The 13,141-nt window shown below is 46.1% G+C and overlaps 1 protein-coding gene across 6 annotated transcripts in view; it reads left to right on the top strand.

Moving 5' to 3' along the window:
* GAS7 (growth arrest specific 7) overlaps positions 1 to 13,141 on the top strand; it is a 203,245-nt gene that overhangs the window by 120,982 nt on the left and 69,122 nt on the right. The window lies entirely within an intron of this gene.

A 13,141-nucleotide genomic window follows, 5' to 3' on the forward strand; every position in this document is an offset into this window, starting at 1 on the left:
CCTGGTAAGAGAAGAGCCAGCTGCTGTTTCAAGGGAGCAACAGAGAAAGCAGCTGAAAACTGCCACTTGGGATGGTTGGTTTGTTTACATCTCCTGGCAACCTGGCCTTCCGCTCAAGGGGGTGTTCTAGTTGAAGATTTAACCAGGGTTTCTAGAAAAAGGGAAGTGGAACTCCTTCTGACCATTCTAATCAGAAAGAGTCTTCCTCAAAATAAACATGTGAGCCGCTTTGTACTTTATCAGATTATCAGACTTTGAAGTTTCAGAGGAGAGTGTGTTTATGTGCAGTTCCCCATCTTTAAAATACAGAAATTGGACCATATGACCATATGACCCTGAGATCATCAAGAATTGGGCTCCATCCTTGTCCTGAATTAGCTCCTGTTGCAAAGGAGCAGAGGGGTAAAAGTAGCTTTCTAAAAATCTCAACTCATTTTTAAAAAATAACCGTGTAACAAACAATCCACTGCTGATAAATGCTCTCCTTCATGCAACTAGCCCTCTCTTTATTAGGGGGATAGTTAGGTCCCATTTTACCAGGCAGGGCAGACAGCTTTTTGCTGAAGGCCAGATGTCATGCCACTGGGTCCTGGAAGACAGTGATCACAAGAGATTCTAGACCAGGGGTCAAACTCTTTCTCTGATAGTCCAGGTGGTAGGTATTTTAGGCTCTGAGGCCCGTGGAGTCAATGTCACAGCTACTCAACCCTACCATTATCATGGGAAAGCAGCCGTAGATGATGGTAAACCCACAGGGACAGCTGTGTGCTGATAAAACTTCACTTAGACCCTGAAATGTGAATTTTCAATAGCTTGCACGTCATGAAATAGGCTTCTTTTTTCAACCATTTAAAAATATAAAAGCTGATCTTAGCCAAGGAGTTCCCAAGCTGTATGATGACATAACGTATATTGGCCCACAGGCCATACTGGCTGGTGACACCTCCCTGGGCTCTCTGTCATTCCCAGTAAGACCGCCCTGCTCACCCCACCCCACTCTCTCCTAAATGCTTGCAGTAATCCAATAATTACATTTATTATGTACATATTACATGTCAAAATGTGTTAAATTAGCCATAAGTAATTTTATTTAACCTACTCAACAATTCAGGAAAACAGGGGCTTTCAATAGGGACAATTTTGTTCCCCAGAGAGCAAGTCTGGAAAGAATTTTGATTGTTCCAACTGGGATATGTCCTGGCATCCAGTGAGTAGAGGCCAGGGATGCTGAAAAACCTCCCGCAATGTACATGCCAGTTTTATTCATTCATTGTTTAATTCATTTTTCATTTGTGTGGTTGATTGAATTGTTCATGCAACAAGCATGTACTGGGCTTCACATATGTTCCAAGCAAAATGTTGGATGCTGGGATATAAGAATAAAAAACAGCCTTGACTCTCAAAATGTTAATCTTCTTATAGTAGTAACAGATTTTATTTAATTTATTTTTATTTTTTGGCTGTGCAACTTGCAGGATCTTAATTCCCTGACTAGGGGCTTGAACCTGGGCCCTGGCAGTGAAAGCCCCAAGTTCCCTGGACTGCCAGGGAATTCCCAGAAGCAGATTTTAAATGAATCGATATTTGATTACAATTGTGAGCAGGGTTGTGAAGGAGAGTAGTCCATGGTGTTTTGAGAGAACGTCTCAAAGAGACCCTGAGAAGTCAGGGGAGGCTTCCTGGAGGAGAAGGTACCCTTCAGCTGAGATGGGAAGCATGATGACAACATTAGCCATGTTTGAAGGGATCGTGCAGACCCTCAGGGTCATGTTAAAAGATGTGCTCTTTAGTTTTAAGGGACTGGGAAGACCAGATGTCCTTCTAATTCTCTCTGGGACCTCAGCCCTGTTTTGTCTGGCTGCTGGACTGCTTGGTAAAGTTTTGAATCTGACCTCGTTTTCTGCAGGAAGGTGCTGAAAGCAGCCTCTCAGTCTTCTCACACCAACGTTTATCTGATCCCCTGACTCCTGGAGGCATTTGTGTCTCCTCATGGCCAAACCGGCTGCACCCACTTTTCTGCCCCAACTCTTGGATCTCTGCCGGCATGTTACTCAGGCCAGAGCCAGGCACCACTGCCACAGAAGCAGAGCCCCTGTGCTCAGCCGCCACGAGCCATTTCCCTCTTCTTATTCCTGTCTGTCTTCCTTTGCTCCAAGCTCTCCTAGTCCCTATAATCCCTAATCACTTCTTTCCCAGGGGGTACTGGGGTACAATAGACATGCTGTCCCTGTTTTTACACCACATACAAATGTAAGGAGTTTAAAGCCCAATTTACATTTGTATTGCCTTGCTCTGGCTAATCTGCTTATTTTCAAATCCATTTAGGATTCTTCTGCCTGGGAATTGTCACAGGGCCGGCTGCTGTGCTGTGCTGGGCTATGGGGATACAAAATCAGAGCAGCCGTCTTTGCCTTCAAAGATGGAGGGTCTGATGAAGGCAGAGAAACCCAGAAACCAATAAATGTTGACAAAGCATTTTTGAGGCACTGGGGAAGCCCTTGGCCTTCATTACTGGCTGGAAATACCCTTCAAAATCCAAATACCCCTTCAAAATACAAAATACAAAATCAGAGAAGCCATCTTTGCCTTCAAAGATGGAAGGTCTGATGAAGGCAGAGAAACTCGGAAACCAATAAATGTTGCGGGTGTTAGGGTGAAAATCTGGGGGCTCATTGAAGGGGGCCACCAACTTTATCTGGGCATCAGACCAGTCTTTGAAAGGAAGACGGTACTTGACTTAGATGTTCCTAGCTGTGGTGTCAGCCAGGGGAAGGCTGGTGTGTTGGAGCAGAGAGAGAGGGACTTGAGAGTCTGATTCCCTAAAGACCTCCTCTGGGTGAGGAGGAGTTGGGACTTTGCCCTGTGGGCATGGCAAGCGATGGAAGGATTCAGAGCGCTGGCTTGACATCTCGGAATGTTGTGGAAGGCTTGCTTGTGCTGCAGAGTGAGGGGTCAGAGGATAGTGAGCAGAGACCTGGCAGACTCGATGAGAAGTAATGAGGTCAGCTCTACGGCAGCAGCTGTGGCTGGAGAAGAGGAAGTGGGATGTGTCAGGCGGGATGTGGCAGGTCCAGGAAGGTAGAACTCACGGGTTCATTTTCTGCCTTATATGCTGGAGCTGTGTGGTGAGAACAGGGGATTCGAGAGAGGAATGGCCTTGGAAGAAAGATGTTGAAGCCCTGTTGAGTGTGCAGTTCCCGGGGAACATTCAGAGAGAGATGGCCAGCGCATGTTGGATGGATGGGTCATGACTCAGGGGTCATCTGGGCTAAAGATGAGACTCTGGGAAGTCTTGTGGGTGCACAGCATGGCGGGCAGAGAGCAGGATGGATTTCACCCCTAATTGCCCCTTGGCCTGACCTTGTTTTTCTGGAACCAACCTGCACAAGCATGGGTGAAGCCCAGAATTTGCATTTCATCAGCAAAGAACTGACATTAGGAGTTCCCTCCCAGGACAAGCCTCCAGGAGAAAGAGAGCCCTGAAGAACCATGCTTAAGGGAGGGACAGAGTGGGCTTGGAAAGAATTGTTAGAGATGGGAGGCATCCTTGAAAAGGCAATGTCATGAAAGGCGAAGGAGAAAAGATTGTCAAGACAGATTGAAATATAGATCAGATTTATGGTGGAGGGATATTTTAAATCCCTAGAGAAAGCACAAACTATTTAATAAATGGTGTTGGGCCAGATGGCTAACTTTTGATGGGTAAGTTAATGCTCTTGTTTTCATATAAACAAACTCAGCTTAAACTTGGGTTTCCCTGCTAGCTCATTTGGTAAAGAATCTGCCTGCAATGCAAGAAACCCAGGTTGATTGATACCTGGGTTGGAAAGATCCCCTAGAGGAAGGCATGGCAGCCCATTCCAGTGTTCTTACCTGGGAAGTCCCATGGACAGAGGAGCCTGGCAGGCTACAGTCCATGGGGTTGCAAGAATCGGATACAACTTAGTGACTAAACCACCAGCAAACCCAGCAAGACCATCAGATCGTGAGACTTAGGGAAGCCCCCATCTCCCCTCATCTTCTCAGTTTATGGCTCCCAAGAGCATTTTGTCAAGCTGGGTGGTCCTGTGCTCAGGCCCAGGAACCCTGGGGATTCTGGTATCAGGAAGCTGTTTGTGCTATGCTGTTCTGGAAAGTGCTCCATTCCACCTAGAGTTGACTCAGTTGCCAAAAATGAGGGTTGTGTTTAATTTCTGGATTTTGACTTGTTAATAACTAGCCTGTTCAAGAATCTAAACTAGTGTGAAGGGAGACCTCTTATTTGCATAACAAATAGTTGCATTTCAAGAAATATAGCACAAAGTTGTTTTGTTCCGTGTATAATTGGAAGGCCAGATATGCATGTTTAATCACTTCACAGTGATAGAGTCATAGGTATTCAGGTCTTCCTTTTGCAGAGATGCTGACTTTTTAGATATTGTGTGGGATACGTTTTACCATTTGGATTTTGAAGAGGTATTTCCAGCCAGTAATGAAGGCCAAGGGCTTCCCCAGTGCCTCAGCAGCAAAGAATCTAACAGCAGTGCAGGAGATGCAGGTTCAATCCCTGAGTCGGGAAGATCCCTTGGAGGAAGCATGATAACCCACTCTAGTATCCTTGCCAGGAAAATCCCATGGACAGAGAAACCTGGTGGGCTCTGGTCCAAGGGGTCACAAAGAGTTGGACACAACTGAAATGGCTTAGCACACATGCACACAATGAAGGCCGAGATTAGTTTTGCTTAGTGTCTGTTAGTATCTGACTTCTTATTTCTGTATACTCTAAATCTGATAGTTACACTCTTCTGTTGTCCTTCATTTCTAAAAAAAAAAAAAAGATCTTTTGGGCGGGTGGCACCTTAGCCCTGTTTCTCTAGAAAGCAGAGCCTGAGGCAAGGATTAAGTATTAACACCTTATTTAGGAGGTATAAGCCCAAAGGTGAGGATGGGTGAGAAGGGGAAGGGAGGCAAAAGAAGATACCCTGTGATGCTGGCTTCCCTTGTAGCTCAGATGGTTAAGAATCTGTGTGCAATGCAGGAGACCTGGGTTCGAGCCCTGGGTTGGGAAGATCCCCTGGAGAAGGGAATAGCTACCCACTCCAGAATTCTTGCCCAGAGAACTCCATGGACAGACCATGGGATCACACAGAGTCAGACACGACTGAGCAGCTAAGCTAACACTTTTCACTTTCAAGGCCAAAGTGGTGAGGATGGGTGAGAAGGGGAAGAGAGGCAAAAGAGGATGCCCCGTGTGATGCTGGCTAGCCTTAACATTGAACTGACAGTGAACTGGTCACTTAGCAGGTATGTTCATGTCTCTGGAAGGTTTACAGAGAGGAGCCCTGCCTTTGAGTAGTCCACAGGAGAGCAAGGGGTTTTATCTGTGCACCTTCTTCTTAGCTCCTGTTCCCTGTGGGCCATCCTTCTCCACTTGGGAGAGCTATTTCCGCCCCTTCCCCCAACTTTGGGGTTGTATCATCTGTCCCCCAGCAGCCTCTCAGAAAGCTGCATTCCACCCCCATGGAGTGGTGCTTCTGCTAAGCTCACGGCGGATAGTCAGGTCTAACCACGGTAAGAGAAGACAGTTAATGGAAATATGAGGAAGAGCTCCATGTCAGTCCCAACCTGGAGGCTCCTGCAGCATTACGCATCTCTCCACTGTCAGACCTGGATGACTTGATTGTTTAGTCTTTCTGTGACCAATGACTTTTACTCCACAGTCATCCTAGGGGGATCCTTCCAAATCATTGGACACAGTGGCTGGCAACCACAGCCCTTGTGCAGCTTGTACAGGCAATCAACAGGGCTTGTACAGCTTGCAGCTTTTTTTTTGTTCAAGTTTTACTGGAACACAGCTGTGCTCTCTTATTGTCTTATTGCCTAAGGCTGTTTGTTATTACCTGAAGATGGCAGAGTTGAGTATGGTCCATATAGCTCACAAAACCAAAAATATTTACTCTCCGGTCTTTGAAAGAAAACGTTTGAGATTCCCCAGCCTAACAAACAGAGCCCATTCATTTTACACATGAGGAAGCGGGTCCCCCGTGGGGTAAAGAGACTTGGTCATAGTTACCTGGCCAACCTATGCCTACATCTTCTGTCTTGGAGTCTTTTCCTTTTTACCTCAATATCCAAGAGAATGAACATGGGCAGTGGTGACTTAATTTGCAAAAAGGACAACTGAGTTCATGAATTAGTAGAAAAACAGTCTGAAATAACTTTTAATTTTAAGAGAAATGCCACTGTCTTTTGAGAGCATCAACTGAAACCCAGGAGAGCTGGGAGTTGTTTTTAAGTTCTTTTGACAAAGAATTCATATGTATAAACGTTTTATTATGTTTGCAAGCCCAGCTTGGAGGATTAAACCAGGATTTGAGCTTTGGGATTCATTTGCCAAATAGTCGGCACTTTTCTTGATTTCTGGTTTTAATTTTTCTTTAAATGAGTAGATTCCCACTTAACTTTATTATACCAGGAGCTAATGTGAGTTTCCGGATCAGTTTTCCAGTAGAACACTTTTTAAAAGCATTCTTCGAGCTTTTCCTTGTTACAAATAATTGGGTACTCTTCTAACTCCCCAGAGAGAGCAACTCTGATAATTCCCAGTTAATAAAAGTTGCCCAAAGAAACTTCTGCACCCAAAAACATTAGTCTGTTTTCATCTGTCCATCTGTGTTGAACAAATGTGAGATTAAAAAGCTGCTTTTATTTGGCACATTCAGTTGATTGAACTAGTTGTGTGTGCGTTTTCCTGTTTTTTATTTTGGCTGTATAATTTTTCTCTAACAGGCCCTCTCTTAATGGAAGAGTTGTTATTGTTCGGTCGCTCAGTCGTGTCTGACTCTCTGACCCCACAGGCTGCAGCACGCCTGGCTTCCCTGTCCTCCACCATCTCCTGGAGTTTGCTCAAGTTCACGTCCATGGAGTTGGTGATACTGTCTAACCATCTCATTCTCTGCCTCCCTCTTCTCCTGCCTTCAGTCTTTCCCAGTGTCAGGGTCTTTTCCGATAAGTCAGCTCTTCACAGCAGGTGGCCAAAGTATTGGAGCTTCAGCATCAGTCCTTCCAGTGAATATTCAGACTTGATTTCCTTTAGGATTGACTGGTTTGATAAAGGCTGTTGATCAAGACTGTAAATCTTACTATTAATCTATTTCTGTGGGGGTTGTGTTTTTTCTTTTCCGAGAATTCATTTTAATTTGTAATGTTGATGTAACACTTTATTATACAACACATCTTATTTCTCAGCAGTTTTTCATACCAGTAATCTCTTAGAATTTTGGCAAATGCCAAGTGGGTTAGATAGTCATTCACACTGCCAGTAAGTTGAAGTCCCATAAAAATCAAAAGACAAAGGAGACAGGGAAGACAAAATGTTTCTTTGAAGATGTTGACTTACTGGCTGTTAGGTGGAACCACAAATTAGCAGCAAATGGTTCAGGTAGGAAATAAAAAAGAATGTGTGGCACATGACCCAGCAATTCCACACCTAGATACCCATCCAAGAGAGCTGAAAACATGTCCACACAAAAACTTATATGTGAATGTTCATAGCAGTATTATTCATAATGGCCAGAAACAACCCAAATAATATCCAAAATAAAAAACATCTGGTGTTATCCTTGCGCTGGTAGGTTATTCAGCTGTCAAAAGGGATGCAGTACCAATGGGTATATGCCCTATGCATGGGTAAACCTTGAAAGTATCATGCTCAGTGAAAGAAACCAGACATGAAAAGCCGTATCTCATATGATTCCATTTATATGAAATGCTTAGAACAGGCAAATCCATAGACCCAGGAAATAGATGTGTGGCTTCTAGGGTCTAAGTGGGGAAGAGGTGACTTCTCATGGGTGTCCTTTTGAGGTGATGAAAATGTTGTAAAATTCCATAGTCATGGTGGTTGAACATCTCTGTGAATACACTAAAAGCCCCTGTGAGGTATGCTTTTAGAGAATGAGTTTCATGGTCTGTGAGCTGTATCACAATAAAAAATAGGTGTATTGAGGAGGGGACAAGTTGGTAACTTGCCTGATGTCCTTCCAAAATAAGTCAGATGCTCCAGTTGAACATTCCCTCTGCCTGATTCCCAGACTTTGGCGAACACAGAATCACAGAGGGAATTTGTCTAGAAATATCAATACATCAGTCCTGCTGCCGACCTACAGACTTGGAATCTATTATTTGGAAAGAGTGAAATTTTCTGCTTATAAGTGTTTTCTCGTAGTCACCACCTCTTTCGGAGTATATGCCCTATACTTGTAGGGTGACAACCAGATTGATGACAGCGTGGCCAGTGGATCAGATATTCTAAACCTGGGGAGCCAATGTATTTATTTATGTACTTTTATTTTTGGCTGTGCTGGGTCTTTGTTGCCATGCGAGCTTTTCTCTGTTGCAGCGAGTAGGGGATGACTCTCCAGTTGCACACGCGGGCTTCTCATTCTCATTGTTTCTCTTGTGTTGGAGTACAGAGCTCTTGGCACAGGGCTTCTGGAGTTGCAGTCTGTGGACTCACTAGTTGGGGCACATGGGCCTAGCCACTCCATGGCACGTAAGATCTCCCCGGACCAGGGATCAAACCCATGTCCCCTGCATTGGCAGGCAAATTATTATCCACTGGGCCACCAGGGAAATCCTGCGGAGTCAGTTTAAATCCAATTTTCTCTTTCGGAAATTCATTGAGAAAATACGGCTTTGTTCAAACAAGTAAACGTGTTGTAGTCCCAAGGTTGAAGATTATATAAGTATAAACTATTGCAATTAAAATAGAATCTCATGGAAAAGCTACTTGAAGACAACTCAGTTTTACAGTGACAGGTACCAAATGAGTAGAAAACTACCAGGAAAGGCTCTTTACTGGCTAGTGTCTATATCCTTATGTGTTGTCAGAGTAGTGAACTTGAGGCTATTTCTAGCCTTTACAATTATCCTCAGAACAGGATGTAGTGGCAGGTCTTATAATTTCAAAGCTTTTGAGTCAATAGCTCAGAAATAATTTTTTTTTGAATCTCTGTGTTTTTGTCATTAAAAAACAACAACAAGACCCATGGGCTCTAGTTTCAACTTTGTTTCTAGCTGCAACTAAGGCAAAGAATTCGGGGCTTCTATTTTCATTTTCCCGTTCTGTGTAGCACTCTGACATATAGACAGAGTGAACACCATCCTTGCCTTCAAGGAAGTGCAGCTCTATGAAGACTGCATTTCTAGGGCAGTGGTGTCGTAGTGCCTCTGGGTGTGGTGGCGGGCGGCAAGACAAGGTCAGAACCTCACCTCCATCCCGGTGAGCTGTTCTGCAGAGATTCAGGTAGACTCGATGTCTCACAGTGGGTTGTCTTGAGGCCAGAGGCTATCCACAGAAGCATTTCATTCTGTATGCACCACCCTTAAAGATGTTGAATGAACTGCCAACGTTGAACAATTGGGAGGTTTTTCATAAGCACCCAGATACTTGTCTCCTTTTGAAAAATCATGAGGATTTTCAACCCACCTTCCTGCCTGAACACAACCGGGTGGATCTGAGCAGGTCACCATCACTCCTGATTTTTCTTAGACTCAAGAGTCTGCTTCCTTTAAGCATCTTATGTGTTCAGTGCTTGTGTGGGCTTGAGCTTTTACCTAAGTTTAGACGTAGCCTCATGGATTTACAATGAGTATTGCAGGGGAGAACTGGTATTAGACATAAAGCCAGGAAGCTATAAATACAGTTGGAAATCAGAGATTATGAAAGAGGACCAGACAAGAGATTAAAGAATCTGGAGAGAAAAGACTGGTCCACTTCCACAAGGAACTGTCAGACTCATCCCACACTCTGTCTTATACCTGGAGCTTTTGTGCACACCTGACATGTTAGTGCAGGAAACAGTGCCTTCAGGGTCTTCCGTAAGGCCCATGTGTGTATGTTGGGGGGGTAAGGTGGGAGCATGTGGCTGCAGCAGGAAGTTGGAGTACATAGGGAGGGGCAGTCTGGACACAGATAGCCACTGATACTCTTTAAAGGTTTAGGTCCCTTGGAGTCAGTGAGATTCTTGGCAAAAATGGAAATTATCCATCGCTTATATCTGATGAGCAAGTGGGCCAGGACCACGTGGATTGGTTATCAAGCCACAAGTGTTTGTTCAGTGCCTCCTCTGTGCCCATCTCCAATTATGCACTTGGACCGCTCCTTGCAGGGGCGGTGTGGGCGAACACAATGCAGAGGGCTTCGTGAGTGCTTCTTGGTGGAGATGAGATCACTGAAGGAGACTTTCCTCGTGGGTTGCAGCCCATTCTCTCTCCTGCCTAAGTAGACCCCTGAAGGCCCCTTCCAACTCTGAAATCCTATGCAACCAGGAATCGCCGAACCACTGTGTTTATCACCCCCCTGAAGTGCGGGGATGTGCCTCTGTATGGAGAGTTGGTGTGGCTCCCGGCAATCAGACCTTCATCACTGGAGGAAGATCTTGGAGTTTGGGAACAGCTTCTTGTTGTTTCGGTCCAAGTTGGACTCCAAAGTAGGCAATGCTCTTCCAGGAGGCGTGGGAGGAGAATAGGCTGAGAAGTTAGTCGAGCGGGATGAGTGTTGTTTGCCCGTGCTCTCCAGGAGTGGGGTGCTGGGCTGGGCGTGAGCTCTGGGAGCCTCTGCTGAAGGATCTTGCTGTCCTTGGACAGATCGGGGGCTGGGCCTTGCCCCTAGCAGGCCTCCTGGACATTCCTGTCAAATGAGATGCTGCCCTCCTGCCCGCTGTGGTTACTGCCTATCTATGCGTCCAGCCTGGCATAACATCCCGCCTTCCTCGGTTCCTGTGCAGAGGTGGTCTTGTGTTCCCGGGAGCCTTCTGGAGCTGAGATGCACAACTGGAGTTTGAACGGGGCCTGGTCTTTTTTGTATGGTGCAAGAAGCATCCAAGAATGCCAGGCCCCATGATCTGTGCCATGGAAGGAGATGTGTGCTAGGCAGGAGTCAAAGACCCCATCCCCTCCTCCCTCTCCATTTCTCCCTCCTCCCCCTTCTTTTCTCGCCCCACCCCCACCCCGTTCCTCCCTCCTCATCCCCTGCTACAGATAAAGACTTCAGTTGCTTTCAGCTGCTGCTGTATAAAATTCACATGTGCTAATGGCGGAGACGCTGCAGAAAAAGGTACAGATTGGACAGAGCAGGGCAGCCTTGGGAAGCAGGAGGGAAGGGGCCAAGGAGCACACAGTACTTTTGGATACAATATCCCACCCAGCTGGCTCAACTCTTGGATGAATAGGAAGCATGAATTCCTATTGCATCCTCAGTTGTGTCCAACTCTGCGACCCCATGGACTGCAGCACCTCAGGCTCCTCTGTCTGTGGGATTTCTCAGGCAAGAATACTGGAGTGGGTTGCCATTTCTTCCTCTAGGGTATCTTCCTGACCCAGGGATCAAACCCATGTCTCCTGCGTTGGTAGGCAGATTCTTTACCACTGAGCCACCAGGGAAGCTCCACCCCCACTAGGTGTGCAAGTGCAAAGCCACAGCAGTGAGGCTCACTTTTTCTCTGAATCTCTCAGGCCAACTACACTATTTGTTGCGGTTTTCAGTAACATACTTGTTTGGGGGGAAAGGGTAAGCAGTGGATCCTTTCAAGTCAGAAGTCATTCCTGGTTTGGCTTGATTGTTGTACTTTTCAAAACAGGTTTTTGTTTTTTTTTTTCCTCCAACAGCTTTATCTGCAACCCCTGTAGATAGGGTGTGAACTGTGGCAAAGAACTCTGTTCTTCCTTGTCTTAGTCTACGTCTGTGGTTCTCAAAGTGGGGTCCCCGGACCAGCAGCATCAGCGTCACCTGGGAATTTGTTAGAAACACAGTGTCTCAGGCCTCCCCCCCAGTTCCCCTGAATCAGGCCTTCTGGGGTGGCCCTGTGATCTCGGGCTTAACCAGCCCTCCAGGTGATGCTCAGATCATCTAAAGCTGGAGGAGGCTGCCCCTTTCCCCAGCGTTTTAGCATCTCCCTTATTGGATGAGGAAACTCCCCTGGTAGCTCCTGCCAATGCAGGAGACACGGGTTCGATCCCTGTGTCCGGAAGATCCCTTGGAGGAGGGCATGGCAACCCACTCCCGTATTCTTGCCTAGAGAATCCCATGGACAGAGGAGCCTGACGGGCTATAGTCCAGGGGCCGCACAGAGCTGGACAGAATTCAGTGACTAAACAACAATAACTAGATGTGCCTTTTAAGCCTTCTTTGCAGAGAGGGTTTTTTGTTTTGTGTTTGTGTGTGTGTGTTTTAACCTCATGCAATTTCCTGAGGAATCTTGTTTCATTCAACTCAGCCCATTTCTTCCTCATTTTGTTTGTGTCAACCTCTCTACCCTGAACGCCCTTTCTTGATGTTTGAGAAGAGCTCATTTCGCCCAGAATTTCTATACCTATTGTACAGTGTTGGTTCATGATAAGGACCATGCACCTGAAGGTGCTTTGGGGCTGTTTGTGCCTTGGGGGCTGGCCCGCCTTTCCCAGGAGCCCAGCAGCCTTGGAAGTGTCTTTGTGGCTACACCTCACGGAGACGATTGCTGATTCCTTTTTCCCAAAATAACCAGAGCTCTTTCTGACAGTTTCTTCCAGCTTGCGAAAAGCAACACTCTCAGTGGTTCTGAGCATTATTTATAAAATGTAAAGTCACACCTTTTACTGGAAAGTCTTCTAAATCAGCATTAGCAAAGCAGAGCAAGGGGAGTCCATAGATGTTGGGTTTCTCAGAAAACAAAGCAAAAAGATGTTTCAGTGGAAAATACCAGTTCGTGGGTAGAGAAGCTTCTGAATAGTTGAATGGTGTGACTCCCCCCACCCTCACCGGAGAGATTATGGAAGCCCTACTTGAGGGCACCTTCAGTTCAGTTCAGTTCAGTCGCTCAGTTGTGTCCGACTCTTTGCGACCCCATGAATCGCAGCACGCCAGGCCTCCCTGTCCATCACCAACTCCCGGAGTTCACTCAGACTCACGTCCATCGAGTCCGTGATGCCATCCAGCCATCTCATCCTCTGTTGTCCCGTTCTCCTCCTGCCCCCAATCCCTCCCAGCATCAGAGATTTTTCCAATGAGTCAACTCTTCGCATGAGGTGGCCAAAGTGCTGGAGTTTCAGCTTTAGCATCATTCCTTCCAAAGAAATCCCAGGGCTGATCTCCTTCAGAATAGACTGGTTGGATCTCCTTGCA

Source organism: Oryx dammah, unplaced genomic scaffold (genome assembly GCF_014754425.2).
Source record: "Oryx dammah isolate SB20612 unplaced genomic scaffold, SCBI_Odam_1.1 HiC_scaffold_8, whole genome shotgun sequence".
NCBI classification, from domain to species: domain Eukaryota; kingdom Metazoa; phylum Chordata; class Mammalia; order Artiodactyla; family Bovidae; genus Oryx; species Oryx dammah.